This window comes from Tamandua tetradactyla, chromosome 25 (assembly GCF_023851605.1).
Source record: "Tamandua tetradactyla isolate mTamTet1 chromosome 25, mTamTet1.pri, whole genome shotgun sequence".
Taxonomy (NCBI): domain Eukaryota; kingdom Metazoa; phylum Chordata; class Mammalia; order Pilosa; family Myrmecophagidae; genus Tamandua; species Tamandua tetradactyla.
Genome location: NC_135351.1, coordinates 10358583 through 10374862, shown reverse-complemented (window position 1 = coordinate 10374862; position 16280 = coordinate 10358583). Strand labels below are relative to the sequence as shown.

At 39.7% G+C, this 16280-nt stretch overlaps 1 long non-coding RNA gene across 1 annotated transcript in view; it reads right to left on the bottom strand.

Moving 5' to 3' along the window:
• Positions 1-1577: 1577 nt before the first annotated feature.
• Positions 1578-16280, bottom strand: part of LOC143668908 (uncharacterized) — a 47561-nt gene continuing 32858 nt past the window's right edge. Inside the window, exons 2-3 of the long non-coding RNA XR_013168628.1 lie at positions 12489-12627; positions 1578-2437 (exon numbers count right to left, since the gene is read on the bottom strand). This is a non-coding gene — a long non-coding RNA (uncharacterized LOC143668908). The remainder of the gene's footprint in view (positions 2438-12488; positions 12628-16280) is intronic.

The following is a 16280-nucleotide window of genomic DNA, read 5'->3' as shown; positions in this document are numbered from 1 at the left end:
ATTTGTGCCATGTCCTCAAACTCAAAATCTACCAACAGCAATCAGATATACAAAACTTTTAAATTTGCATTAAAATCCTCACCATGAGGCAAGAAGCATAGGGTTGGAATTCTGAACACTGAAAGGTGGCGAGGGAAGGAAAGAGAAAGTGATTTCCTTGGCTCCTGAAAACTCCCTAGATCCTGACTCCCAGTCCCCTGATGTCCAGCTACTTCCCTGACCTTGGCTTCCATGAACATTCCAATCTCTGTGTAATATAATTTACCCTTCCCTAAACTAGCTCAAGTTGATTTCTGTTATTTGAAACTATGGAAGGTGTTGTGTTGCACCCTTGTACCCATTTCCCCTTTCTTGGCAGCTACCTTGATTTTCATTCTGTTGGCCACACTTCTTCTGCACCATAAACATGCTTTAGGGGAATGTGATTTCAAACCTGACTTTCAGAACAATACATATGACGCAGACAAGTTAATCAGCACAACTTGATCCCCTGACCATGGGTTTCAGGATGGACCCATAAGCCATCAAGGCCAATTAGATGTGAACAGAGGTTTGGAAACTCATTCTGGGAGTTACCAAATTTATCCCCTACTCACTGCTTGGATCTTGATGAAGAAGCATGCAGACAAGGGAGCTTCTGACAGCCATATTGTAACCACAAAGAGATGTCACCATGGAAGGCTAAGTGAAAAGATGGAAAAGAAACCTTGTCTTGGAAGACATCACTGAGTTGCCAAATCAAATCATTCTTATGGTCCGTGCAATAAACCCTTAACTAAGGCCCCTGAATACTATTCTATTGTGCATGCTTACAGCTGAAATAACCCAATTTACCTCTCAGTATGCTGTAGGAGAGTTAAAAATAAATCGGAAAAAGAGTACTTGACTGGAAAACTCGAGTCTGCCAAGGTACTTGTTCTCCTCTGCCACTAACAACCTATGTAAACTTGGGCAGATCATATACCTTCTTTGAGTACAGTTACTCATTTGCAAAGAGAAAAGGATTCAACTTCCAACTTCAACTTCCAATCAACACTAACGTTGGGTGATTTTATTTATAGACACTTAGCTTCAACTTTTATTGAGCTGTATGGAGGTAGTTTACAAAGGAGGACAAATAAGAATCCAGTTCGCAGATTACAGCATTTTATTCAGGACACCAGAAGTTTTGCTGCAGCAAGGAAGTGCCTGCAAAAATGGAAGCATCTTCAAGTTTCTAGGAATGCCAAGTGAATTTTATAGACAAAAAATAGGTTAGCTTGACTTCTATTGATTGGACAGTAATTTGTCCACCCTTTAGGGGTGGGTTTAGGGCAGACAAGCTTTATTTTGTATTGGGTCAAACTTAATGAAATAGGGGCTTGCCTGGTTATTTGGGTGAGCTGCCTTGGTGGGGATTTCAGAAGATATCAAGAGGAAACTCAACAGGGAGTTCAAAGAGGAAGTAGGGCATGTGCTCTTTGACTCTGAGGGTTCCCAGGACTTTCATTATATAATTTTATCATTTATAATTACATCTGTGAAGTGTGTCATGTTCTTAACTCAGAATCTAACAAGAAGAACAAAACAACCACAAAAACTTTTTTATTTGCCTTAAAACTCTCACCGTAAGACAAGAAGGGTACGGTTGGTATTGGAACAATGAGAGGCGGAGAGAGAAAATGAGGGAATATTTTGAAGAGCCTCCAGGTTGAGCTCTGTTCACAAAGGCCAGTCATTGGAGCCATCTCTGAGCATTTCTTCAAGGAAGCTGCAGTTAGGTGTCACACCCAGCTAGGGGCCATCCTTCACTTGATCTGTGTGGTTGTGGTTGACCCTAACAGTGAAAAGAACGGCTGGTCCATCAGACTTTGACAAAATGAGCCAAGGGTACAATATTTAATTTAGGCTTTGAATTAGTTGGAGAACACACTGATCCCTTAAAACTTAATATTTGTGGTTGATATTATTATTGAAGACTTTTTTTTAGCTGTCAGAGATTGTTTTGTTTTCACTTTTTGTGTGGTTTGGTTACTGCTATGAAAATAAAACCTGCCCATACCCAGAAACTCAGAACTGATACTCCAGGTTCTATCACTGGAAAGAATAACAAAAACAAAACCAGCATAGTTGACTTTGACCACAAAGGGCACATACAAGATTGTGTGCTCACGCACACACACACTCACACAAATTTATAAAGGATCTTGGACTCCATGATACAGGAATCAGTCTGGGATCAGACCTGCCATGAGGATTTACTTTTACAGGAGGGCTCCAAATATTTAAGTTTAGAGCAGACTTTGGTACCCTATTTTTCAAGAAGTCTCTTCTCCCCACAGTTTTAACTGTAGCTGAGCCAAAGTCAAGCATGAACTCAGGGGTGCAAAGGTGGTTCAGTGGTAAAATGCTTGCCTTACAAGTGAGAGACCCGGGTTCGATTCCCGGACCACGTACCCTAAAAAGAAAAAAGAAAAGTCAAGTATGAGCTCAAAAGAACAAAGAAGGTAAAGTTCATAGATTATCATCTGGTGAAGGACCAAGGATGTATATATGACAGGATCAGGACATCAGGCCAATTTGAAGACCGATGTCTACCCCTGCTAGGGAAAAAAAACCCTGGAGATCATAAAGAAACAGTATGGTGTGCATTTCCAAATGCCTTTAGATTAGCTAAAAATTAAAAAAAAAAAAAAAAAAAAAAGATGGCTAGTTTGGTTGGTCAAAAATATATTTCAAATGAAAATTATTTCCTAATGCCCTCAACTCCCAAACTCCAAATTTAGACCTAGAGGAAATTCTAGAGGAAGAGAAAATAAACATTAATATAATCTGCAGGCTAATTGAAAGTTTTCTACTTCCTTAAACAAAAGACACTTTCCTTCCAAAAGTGAAGGTTTCCATCTGAATTTCTTTAACCATTGATATTGAGTATCTTATGTTTATTGGCCATTTGTAATCATTGTATGTGAATTCCATTTTTGAACCCTCTGCTCATTTTTCTGTTAGTACTTTTTAAACCAATTTCCAAGCACTCTTTGTAGATTATAGAAATCAGACACTGACTTTATATTGCAAATAAGGTTGGTTTGACTGTCATTGAAAATTTCAATGTTAAAGAGATTTTTTTTAAGTTTATGTAGTCAAATTTATGGTTATTTTCCTTTCTGGCTCTTTAGTTAGTATTATGATTAGAAAGGCATATGCTACTCAAAGATTATAAAAAATTCTCACCAATGTCTCCTGTTATTTTTATGATGTTACTCTCTTCTGTGTAAGCATTGATCTATCTAGAATTAATTTGGGGGTGACAAGGTAAGGAGCTCACACCACTAAAAATTAAGGAAGAGAAATTAAAATCTGCAGGTAGAAGCTGAGAAAAAAATTCCTTGAGATTAATAAACATTTTTCCAAAAACAATATTTTAAGTTTAGATTTCTTTAATCACTTTCATTTGATGCCACACTCCTGCTTTATTAACTTTTGATATTTTAACTTTTCTTCAGCTATAATTAAAGCTGAATATAATAGAGACATCTTAGAAAATGTGGTATTGAGGTTTGTTTTTAATTAAATATCAGGAATGTAAATGTACATTCAAATGGCATAGTGTTATCCCAAATCGATAAGAATATTCCTATTACCACTTGTTAGGTAATTCATATCCCTTTCCTCTCCACCCCTCATACCAACTTTGAAATGCCACCTTTATCACATAATTTCTCATTTGCTCTTGGGTTTATTTCTAGATCCTCCCTGCTTTTTCCTCAATCAGTCTATGAAATAGACACTTTTATGCTCCAACAAATTACACTTTTAAAAACGGAGAAAAACAGAAAAAGAAAAAAAAGGATAAAAATAATAAAGAAAAATTAAAAAAAAAAAAAAGAAACTGTTGTGGATTGAACTGCTCTCAATCCAATTTGGACATGCTCTCGGTCGGCCTTCTGGTGGCCAAGGACCCATTATAATAAGATCTCTTCAAGGGGTTGGTGTGCGACCCCATTGAGTCAGGTTTGGCTTTAATCTGAATTACTGAACTCCTTGTGAAAATCAGACAGACAGAGAAGCCGCAGGAGGCAGCCACAAGGTAGACGTCGATAGAACCGGAAGGAGAAAGGAAAAGATACCATAATGTGCATTGCTATGTGACAGAAAAGCCAAAGAACTCCCAAATTGCCGCCCAGCTAGGTGACACTATCCTGGAAGGAAGCCAACCAACCTTCTAACCTCTTAAGCCGTGAGCCAATAAATTCCTGTTTTTAAGCCAACGCATTATATGATATTTGTTTCTGCATCTAGGAAACTAAAACAGAGAATGACCTTAATTTGTGAAATTAAGGTTGTGAAAATGAACATACATACAGAGAAGTGCATGAAACTGTAAGAATATTTAAACAAGTAGTTAAACAGTGAATCCCTGAATAAACACCACCCAGGCCCAAATCTAGAACTAAAATTTGTTTTTAAAGCTGTCCCCCATGAACTACTTATTTAAAATAAAAGTTATCAATTAGTACTGATAGTTAGGCAATCACACTTTGAGTCATTTAGTAAAAATTTGGAGATAAATTGATAGTGGAGCTACCAAAGCTGTAGCAAATATGAAGTACTGGATTTTACTACTTGATTAATTGTGGTATTTTTATAAATAAATGGAGTTTAAACTTCCTTTATATTAATTACACACAAAATATTTTCCTCAATAAATCAATCATGTAAAGAAGAACATTTGCAGGTGAGAATAAATTCTTTTTAGGTGTTTCATAAACATTTATTCATTTATTTATTTATAAATAATTTATTTATAAATAAATTATCCTTGTGCTGTCCAATATAGCAGCTACTAGCTGCATGTAGCTACTTAAATTTAAATTTGTTAATTAAAATTAAATAAAATTTAAAATTCATTTCCAAAGTTGCACTAGCCACATCTCAAATGCTTACAGGCCACATTTGGCAAGTCACTCCCATATTGGCTGGCACAGATAGAGAATATTTCTATCACATGTAAAGTTCTATTGGACAAAACTGGTTTAGATCCACCCTGACTTCCATAAATGATTTGGGGTAACATAAAACACACAAATTTTGAGATGTCTTAAAAACACAGAATATACAGTAAAAATAAATGTAGGAAAGAGATGTCAGAAAATCAGAGAGAGAAAGAGAAAAAGAATGTACTAGGGACTGGTTATATAATCGAGCACTAAATCTAGTTCTAACCTTCTTATATTCAAAGCTAAACAAGCAAACAAAACATTCAGTGGATCATATAGTTCTCCTTAGACAGACGGAAGCATACACTTTTATTTGGCTAGACATACCTCTTGCTGGTAATAATATTTGGCAAGAAAATACCATAGGGAATCTCATATCAGTGTAACCAATGGATGGTTGGATATTTTTAGGTGGCCTTTTCTTACCCCATGTATACCCAGAAGTTGGCTCAATATTCCTATCACAACAAAAAGTCAGGAAATTCATTGGCAGGTGATGTTGGTTTTCCTGAAGGTTCTGTGAGATGAAGTGAATGACTACCTTACATAGCACATGACCAAACCTCATCTAACTTCCTTCCACATTAGAATCTCCTTCCTTGTCCATCCAAAGGTCTTTTCTTCAGCCACCCTTCAACTAGGTTTTCTTTCCCTTCACTTCCGCATTCCCTCACTCCTCATACAGCCTCTAAAAATCCTCTTCATTGGTCCAAGAAATTGACCTCTTGCCCATTCTTGTACACCTCACTCAACAAACGAAAGCTCAGTTGTGTGCCAAATGGCAACCAACAACTCCACTTGCCTACTTCATAGGAGGCTTCTGTCTATCTTGCCACAGAAGAAATACTGAGCAACCATTTTTAATTTCAAAGACAATGTGGGGGCAAAAAGCTGAAGTAATGACATTGAATTCAATTGAGTCAAAGCAGTTCTTTGAAGGATTAAACAAAGTTGGACAAGGTATTTTGCTTTCTGGTAAACTTTGCAGCAGTCAAGGCAAAACAAAAAACCAATATACAAACAATGGATGGTATACACAAACGATGGATGGTACATACAAATGATGGATGGTATATTTCTCCAGCAGAGGGAAAATTACAAGTTCTTATGGGAGGACATTCTCTTTTCTGGATCCACAGTCTGGCTGCATCTGGGCTCAGGGGAAATGACTTGCTGCAATCACAGAGATGATAAAGTAACAGATCTGAGGTTCTAGTACATGCCTGTCTGAGTACAATTCTATTTCACCATTCTGCCTCTCTTGCTGAGCACAAGCATGGGAGAGGGGCAAAAAACAAGAGTTCATGGTAGCATCCAAACCTTGCCCCTTAGAGTCCAGTTAGCCCAATTGTGGTCGCCGTAATGAATTCCCCCCAAAAGCAGCCCTCTATTGACACTACACGTTTTAGAGAAAGAAGCATAAATATATTGTCCCCATACTTCCCAACCTTCTCTGCAGAAGTAGATACTGAAATCCTACAATTGTAGAACCAGAAAAACTCCAGAGCATATCCTGTACAATTCCATTTTATAGATGAGACCTTTGGGGACAGGAAAAGTTAGGTGATTTGCCAAAGCTGACCAGCAAGTTAGGGAAAGGACCAGAAGAATGACCCAAGGCTGTAGAGAACTCCAATTCTGAGGCATAATTAAATAATTATTAGCACTAATTATTTAAATCAGAGGATACAAACCACTGGCTCAAGCTGTGTATTTAGTTTTTTTACTTACTAAATTTTTTTTTAATTGGGACATTTCATCCTCCAAAGTCTGCATTTCTGGCTTTTCTTGAAAAACAAAATCGCTTCGCTAAGTCTGAGTAGTAGCTTCCTTAAAGTGAACTATGAACAATCTAGTTTATCCCAATCACCCAATAGTCCCTATTTATTCCACCTGCTGTCTTCATCACTAACATGACCAGCCCAACCCTTGCACCCCTGTGGGTTTACAAGGTCTTGTTGAGATCACTGCTTTAGGTTCATGGGGGATTCAGCTTTCCAGGGCTCTGGAAACATGTCTGATTTATTTTTTTAAATCTAGCTTCTAACAGTATCTATCTGTCATACAATTGGCACTTAACGCACCTTCATTTTTTAAGAGAATGTAGAATGGATGATGAATTATATTTAGTCCTTAGAGGACAAGAGCCCAGTCTTCTTTGGCTCACAGTTCTGCTCTTGATCCTGAGTTGCTAGCTTTAGCTGAGTGACGTTGGCATTCATGTAGATCACCTGGTAGCCTACCCAGTTGGTAGCCCCTGTGGACCTCCATTCCAGCGACCTTCACCTCCACTTCCCATGCCCATGTCACAAGCTGAAACTGTTTGAAGGACAAAATGACCAATCTCTCCTCTCTCTAAAACTCCCACCTATTGGGTCTGCCATCCCTTGCTTCCTCCATACCTGGCCTTTCCATATGAAGGACAGACCTTCATTTCTCTCTCACTCTCTTGTCTCCCTGCCCATGAGGTGCTCCTGAGGGCCCACCCTTCTGAAGCCAGCACAGTGACCTCCATGATGTGGCCCAGCATTTCACAGAATTGCAAAATGTTTTGCAGGCTCAAAAGGAGTATTGCAGTCTACTAATTTCAGAGCACTTTTTACAAACGATTTTTGGGTCCAAACTGTGTAATTTAGCAATTTTAAACAAAAGATCCTACTTTGAAGAGGTTTTTGCTTTATCTTTGTTTTTATTCTTGTGCACCATAATTTTTTCTTCCTTCTTGGAGCATAAGGTTTGCATTGTGTGTGTGTGTGTATGTGTGTTTGTGGGTCTGGCTATCTGTTATCCACCAGATAAGGCAATATATTAACATCACTGAAAACTTTAGATATGTCATTTCTGGGACAACTGTTTAGAAAAATACAACTACCATAAATTGAGCTTTCCTGTCCTAGTACCAATCTGTCTAGAAGTACATAGAAGCATGAGATTCAAGCATGCTGAAAACCTAGAAAGTCAACTTTAGAGACAAAGATATTGACACAAAGGGATAACATATAATTCTAGCATGTAGTGAATATTTTATTTCCAAATAAGTAAAATGACACAAGGGAAAGAGTATGAGCCTAAAATAAATCCCAATTTCATTAAAAATAGCAGCTGTGAACAAAGTTGAATTAACGTTGACAGTTATACTTGCATGAAAACATACATCTTACATGTATGTCAAGATATCTAAACATGGAAAACTGAAGGATGAATGATCCATTGTTTAATCTGTGAAAGGGCAAGGTCATTTAAATGAAAATACAATAAGGGGGAAAAAGTGCAGGAAGGTAATACTCAAATAGAAACCTCCGAATAAAAAGTCAAACACATACTCAGAGACTTCATCAGAGATAGACAAGAGAACAAAAATCCAGAGGAAGAAAGCAGCAAATGAAAAAAAGACTGTTCAGTGGGTCAATTACCTGGAAAAAAAAAAAAAAGAATGGAAAAGACATCCGTGAAACAGTCACAGCTGGGGAGTAGTGATGTCCCCCCCCCCCCAAGGAGTGAATATAAGGACTTTAGCCATCTATAATTTCCCTTAGTCTCTCACTGAAGCTACCCCAATTAAGTATTCAGTGTGTTGCAATGCCAGCATTGTCCTCCAGCATCTTTATCTAGAATAGTTGCCTGTAAGCCCTTGCTGTATGAAATTTCGGGGCCACTGCTTCAAAGAGACATACAAAATTCTAGGAGTTGCTAAAAACCAAATCAATAACAAAAACCTTTCTGGCCTAATAGAAATGGTCATCTAATTATTATCATTGTGGCAAATAGTAAATAATACATGTTTCAACCTCATTTGCTTCACCATCTAGGCTAGCCAGGCAATTAAACAATTAAGTCAACAATGAAAGCCAGAGAAGTTCCTTGGTTCACCCATTTCCAACACTGCCTTATATGTGGTATATATCCTTGTGGAAAAAAATTTTAAATAACCCTTCCAAGGCATTTCATCCAATATGCACCAAACCACTGCCAACCAGCCAAAAAATGGCAACACAGTCTGGGCTGGAAGGAAGCTAATTTCCCCCACCCCACCTGAGTCTGCATCAATAACAGGTTTAGAAAACTACTTCCAGGGAAGACCCTGGCAAAATCAGCAGATATCTTCAGAAGTACCAAGTCTTAGTGCCAAAGACTTCCCACAACCACATTCATTTACCACATTCTGTTTTGGCAGTCTCAATCTATTTGCTGAGCCAGGTTAAGAGTAAGGAAGCTGTCCTTCTAGAAACAGCTAACCCCAAGGCCTTACTTAGTGAACAGATCTCTGTACCTCTCCCCTCTATTTTCTGATTTGTCTCCGTTATAGAACCTTCTCCCATGTCCTTCTTCTAAAGTGTTTAGGGCCTCCCGCATTCAAGGTTCTCTCCAAATTGCCTAGACTGACCCTTTCCATCTTCCCTTCACTGTTCCTCTCTATATACCCTGTAATCCCGTTCAAGAGGAATGTTGGTTCTTTCCAGAACACACTCTGTGTTTCCACTTCCCCCCTCAGGGAAGCTTTCCTCCATCCCCTAGGGGAATTCACTATCCTTGGAGCTTCCGTTCCACTTTCTTTCTTTCAGCAGGCAACAACACTTATTGGGGCCTGTCTTAGTTTGTCAAGAGCTACTATGACAAATACCAGACAATGGATTGCCTCTATGGAATTTGCTGGCTCATGTTTTTGGAGGCTAGAAATCCAAAAGCAAGTTGTCAGCACGGCCATACTTTCTCCCCAAGGTCTGTAGCACTCTGGTGCTGCGTTGCCACAATCCTTGAGGTTCCTTTGGCTGCATCTCTGCCTCAGTCACGTGGCAATGTCCTTGCTCTCCTCTGGTGGCTTTCCCTGATTAACTGCATCTGAATTTCCTCTTTTTAAGGCCTCAAGTAATACCCATCCTGGCCCACCCTAATTCAGTTTGGTCACACCTTAAATATTAATAGCATCTTCAAAGTGTCCTACTGAAAGATGGGTTCACACTCCAGGAATGTGGATTAAAATCAAGACCATATCTTTTGATGGGGCACACGATTCAATATATCCCAGGCTCCTTCCCCAGTCCTCAGAATTTCCAGGTCCTAATGTGAAGAACAGAGCACTGTTGTCAAAGAGCTCTGGAAGTTTGGGCCTCTCTGCTGTGATCCTTGTTTCATATCACCTGCTATTCATGTCTTCCACTTCTTCTGATGAAGAAGTCTTGAGAACAAGGGCAGGCTAATGGCCTTACCTAGGGCCGCTAATGGAGTATCTTGCACATAATAGGAACTTAATACATACTTGTTGAGTATTGATTGTTAAACTAGATTTAGTCGTAGAAGAAGGTTTATGTGGTTTAAGCTTTGCATGTCCTGTAGGTAGTTTCATAGATTCATAAAATTCTAAAGTAAGGAGAGAATTTATAGACCATCTAGTTAACCATCCTCACTTTATAGACGAGGAACTGATACCTGGGGAGATTATTGACTAGGTCAAGGAAACACAATCAGAAACAGCAAGACTGAAGCTGGAAACAAATTCCCCTACTCTCAGTTCACAACACCCTTGGCTTGATTTTTGACAATTCCACTCAATACTAAGGCAGAATAATGACCTATTATTTTAGAATATCTATTGAGAAAATTGTCTTATTTCTCAATGATATTGTGTGTGGGGGGGGTGTCTACTGTGTAATGGCACTGGGCTAAATCTTCAGGGGGAGAGACCATCAGCAGCCCCTTGATATCTCTTACTTACAAGTAGGTAAATTAAAAAATATGTATTATCATCTTTCCAAAAGCAGAAAGTAGACTGTAATTCAATCAAGACTGCACACAAGAAGGCTCTATGGAACCAAAGAGATCCTTATTCCTTAATTCAGTGCTACTAAGTGCTTTTAACTAACCATATTTCCTCTGTACATGCAAATTTCATTTTTGTTCCCCCATTTGTTCTGATCTGTCTTCTGAAATAAAAGTCTTAGTTTCAAAGCATTTTCATTTTTAATTTCTCTAATCCTGATCCTAGCTACAGCTGCATATGCTTCAGCTTTTGTGTTCTTTTGTGTCTTTCACGCACATGATAAATTGGGCTCAAATTTCTGACAGTACAAGGTTTGAGATATACACTTCTTCAGCTTTCAAAAACAGGAAAGAGAAAAGGAGTAAGTAAGAATGATTTTAATTCCTAGCCTGGCCCTTTCCCCACCCCACACCCCAATGCCTTTTTAATCTTTTCAAACTTACTGCCTTCTAATATAATGAAGAAAAGAATGGGATGCTTCTTAAGGCATATACTAGACTTGACATCTTGTAGATTCACCTCTGTTGTATGTAATTCTCCACTACTTCTTACTGTTGTTTCATTTGAACTGTTTCAATGGGCATGGATGCTTTTTGACACACCAGAAGGACTACCTAAGCAGCATAACTTCTTCACAGGTATATTCCCCTCTGTGTATGTTATTTAGGAGGTAATACTTCAAGCAATACAAATCACCTTTGTAAAACTGACATTTTATTCTTTGCACGACCCTACTCTGTTAAAATATCAAACCATATTCCAAGCATGGAACATCACACAAAGCATCAGAAGCCCAGCCAACCCTAGGGGAAGAGGGATGGGTCAGAAGTAGGTTTAGTCATATTTTAAATTTTCATTTCTTCTATTGGCTCATGTTCTAAATGCTATTTGCTATTAGTTAGGGCCAAGTTCCTTTGTTTCTGGGACTGTATCTAATGTGTACCTAACATGGATTCAATTTCTTATCAGCAAATACATAAGAGTTTGGATGACATGTGAACAAACCTTTTCAATGACCCGGCAGGCAAATTGTCCTGAATTCATCACTGGATTATGGATTCTGCTATGTCAGAGTACATTGTGGCAATAGGTGTTTTAGCTGCTCTGGCCTCAAGCACAGAATGAGAAGTGGGGAGACATCGCAAAAGATTATAGAAAAATAGAAGACTGAAGAAGGCCACAAATAAAAAAAATAGGAAATATGAGATTCCTTAATCGGCCTGTAAAACTCCAAATATTTTAGGTGCAAAGGAGAAAATATTGTCTGCTCTTCTTTGCTGAGAAAATATGCCATATGTTCAGTCTGAGGTTCTTTAAGATATTATAATACGGAAACTTTACAAATTGAAGTTCTCAGACATTGGAAAGAACAGGCCCCTTTTGTTTGTTGTTGAAATAAACAAAAGTTTGTTTCAAATCCTTTATCTGAAATTTGTAATACCATTCCCCATTGTAACAGTTAATGTAATAAATGGTTGAGTCCTGGCTAGCTCACAAAATCTACGTAATCCGTCGTATACCTGAAAAGCATACAATTCATGGTTCTCTCTCAGGTGCATCTAATGACCACATGTAGTACTGTGTCTATAGGGAAATACATTCTAAACTATAAATCAAAACAAACTCCCCATAAAATTAGTGATGACTCTGGGGACTCAGAATGAGCAGGAATGAAAAGAGAGACAATATTCTCTGGCCACCGATAACTTGTTTGCTCTCTACATTTGCATACTAGAAGGTTATCACTCTACCTTTTTATGAGATGATATTCTGTAATTCAAACAATCCTTGGTTCCCAGGTGTCCACACAAGGAACAAGGGAAAATAGCTCTGCAGAAACATTTCCAGTATTCTTTCCATATAAAAGTCATTGATCAAGCTAGGACCAGCCTGTTAGATAAAAGTAGAGAAAACATTTTTAAAGGTTACAATAAAAACATTCCATTGTGATGTGAGCATCACATTTTCCCCCCTTTTAATACATAAAAGCATATAAATAGGAATAGAAAATCTAAACCATGTAATGGAGAAGGAAGTCTACAAATCCCAACTACGTGCTAGCACAGATACTCTGTTACTGGGGTTGAGCCCTCCATAAAACTCTGAGTCTACCAGCTGATAAGAACTGCAGACACATGCTGTGTATTTAACCAAATTCCACTTTATTTTCCTTTTCCTGGCCCTGAGTTCCCAGTCTCTTAGCAATTAGGGATGGGTGGCTGGGCACTATTCAAGAGGTATGGTCAGAAGTGATATAAACCACTTTTGTCCTGGCCGATGGTCCCCCACCCCCACCAGCTGATTGACCAGTCTCAGAGAACACACATTTCTGATTGCAGTGTCACAAGATCAAAGGATCTTGACGCTCCAGGACAGTACTTGATAACAAGCCACTGAGGAGAGCCATCCAACCAGCATGCCAGCAGCATGCAAACCTTTGTTGTGTTAAACTACTGAAATTGGTGGTGTATTCACTAGAAGGCAACCTAGCCTATCCCAATAGAATACATTACCTAATTCTCCTAGCCATGGAAAATCAACATTTCTTAAAGAAAGCATATATTCCAAAGAGTACATATTGTGTGGAACTTTACTTAGAGAAAATCAAATAGCACAATGGATCATACAAAGTGTTTATAGCAGATTTATCCCCATGTAGAGAAAGTTTCCTTAATTCAGAAGCTTCTTGGATTGGCCAAATTTCTCATGTGGCATTCAATTCCCTCAAAGCCTGACCATTTCTTCCCTGCCTATCCTCACTTTTCTCTCCCTGCTTCTCATTTTATTTTCAGAAATACAAAAGCACTTGTGATTCCCTGCATATACCCCCTCTGTTTCTTGACTTTGCTCCATCTGTTCCTCCTGCCTGGACAATTTTTTCTCAGTCAACTAGCCTTGATGGGCCTAGTTAATCCACTAAGGTCCAATCAGAGTAGAACCACTAGACATGCTAAAGAATGAGGGAGGGGCGGGCTACAGTGGCTCAGCAGGTAAGAGTGCTTGTCTGCCATGCCGGAGGACCCAGGTTCGCTTCCCGGTGCCTGCCCATGTAGAAAAAAAAAAAGAATGAGGGAGTCTTTACAGGGACTTGACCCCACACAATCGTGGGAGTGGGCTAAAGGCTTTATGGATGGCTGTTCTGCATCTGTGTTCAGAATCTGGTGCTGGGCCTGAAGTTAGCAGGGTAGACACTTGGAATGTGTGTGAAGTGGAGAAGAGCAAGGACAAATTAGAAGCCACATAGATAAGTTGGGATCCCATGGGGATGAAATGGAACCCACATTAGTCTCTCACCAACTCTGAGTTCAAGGATGCTGCAGGAGAAGCTGGTGGCCTCCACCATGGAGAAAAACACACACCTGGCCCAGGAGTCAAGAGACAATGAAGGAGAAAGTCAATGGGAGAAGAAGGAGCTGTGGGCCTGGCGGCTACCTCACTCCAACAAAACTTGTCAAAGGATCTGCAACAGAGTGAGCTACTTTGACACCAGCTAACCTCGGAGTTCTGAGCACAAACATGGCTTCTGCTTCCCTTCTACCTTCTAGGTCTCATACAAATTTCTCTTGGGGCCAGTCATAGCCCAGAACCATACAAGGAAGAGAATTCTGGGAAATATGGTTCCAGCTTAGCTAGATTGACCTGGTACAAGGTCTCCACACTGACTAACTTCTACTCATCTTTTAAGGCAGCACCTTTTTCTGGAAGCTTTTCTTCAACTCTCAGGTTAAGCTCTCTTGGCTGCTTTCTTGGCATTCTGTAAATACCAGTTCCATAGCATTTAAGACCTCATATTTAAATTGCTTATTTGTGTGTCTACGCCTTCAGCTACAATGCAAGGTCTCTGAGTGCAGAAACCATATAGTAGAGCTTCAGCCAACAGTGGAACAGAACTGTTTATGTATATGCCTTCAATGGTTTATCACTGCTCCTTAAACTAGGGTCATATTCAGAAAGACAAGAGAAGAAAAGCAGGAAAAGCTCCCACTATCTTTTCTAGAGCTCAAATCTGAACTAAGGCGTACCCCACCAAGAGCTGACCCAAAAGGGTCACCAAGTGGAACAATCACCCTAACTGGGAGGAGGACAGACAAGTCTGAAATAGGAACTAACAGTCACTGAACATTTCTTAGGTACCAGGAATTATTCTACATATTTCACATGCTTGGACTCATTTTGATTCTCACACGAATGTTATACTGTGGACATCAGCACCCTCAAAGAGAGCACAGAGCTGTTAAGTGATCTGCCGAAGGTCCCAAATCACAGCTGGGCTCCAGAACTCAGGCTGCTTCTACTGCGCTGAGTTTCCTCCCCAGCCCAGTTTGGGGAACAGCCTGGTGACCAGAACAAGACTCAAGAGTGGCATTTGACTACCAGAGAAGGAAGTGGCGCCATCAACTGGTGCTTTAAAAAGGCCTGTGGTGCTTGTAAACAATCCTTCCTGAAAAAACCCCACCCTCCTCCCACAGCTGCCGGTCAGCAAGGGTGGGACCAGCTGCTAACCAGAGCACCCCGCGCCCCCTCCATGCCCTGGCATTCCCTGGTGCCTGGCAGCCCTCTCTTCCCCTTTGTCCTCTTCCTTACTCTGACCTCTTTTCCTAAAGTTCATATTCCTGGTGCTTCTACTGCTGGAGGCAGCCCTGGATAATCATGCTTTAAATAGAGCTCTCCAGTGAAATAGATTGCAGACACCCCTCGGTTCGGTTGACTCTGTTTCCAGGTTCTTCCAGTGTGATACATAGTGATTCAAATCGAGTGCTTTTATGAAACAAACATGATCCTTTTGGGAAGATAAAGGAAGGCAGCACGGTGATGTGGCCTTTCCATTCAGACAAGCCTGGGTGCAAATCCTGCTTACGAGCTGATCTCAGGCAAGCTGCGTAGCCCCATTGGACCACGTTTTCCTGTCCCCAAAATGAAGACAATGGCCACTCCTTTGGATGGCTGTGGGGGTAGATGAAAAGGAGGCCTGGAAAACCCCTGGCATATATGAGTTGCTTTCATTGAGATATGGTGGCCATGGCTGCTAATAGCTTCATTCTCCTGGAAGACATGGGTGAGTTTACAAGTTTATGATTCTTGTCATGCTTAATACCTTGAGAAATCAGAGCCATGCAGCTAGAACAAAACCACTCCCATTTCTCCCAAGTTCTCTGTTTAACTCACTCAGTTAAACACCTACTAAATGCCAACTTTTGTGTCCATCCCTGGAGGTGGGACATTAACCAAAGCTATTGAAGACATACTTCTTGGCCTCAATGAGCTTTCTTTCTAAGTTTTCCTTAAAAAAAAGGAAGTCATTTGGATCGTGTGAATAAGGGGTTAACAGCAGATCTTTCTGCCTTTACGCAGTTACTGCCTGACAGCAGTAAATTCTCATCTGAACTACCATTGACCCAATGCACACAGTCATGTTATTCATATTCTTATAAACAGAGGGTACAGTATGTATAATCTCCTAGATTTCTGGGAGGGGATGCATCATAACTAGACTCCAACTTTTCCTGTGGAGAAACAGTTCCATTTGTTTCTGCTTAGCTTCA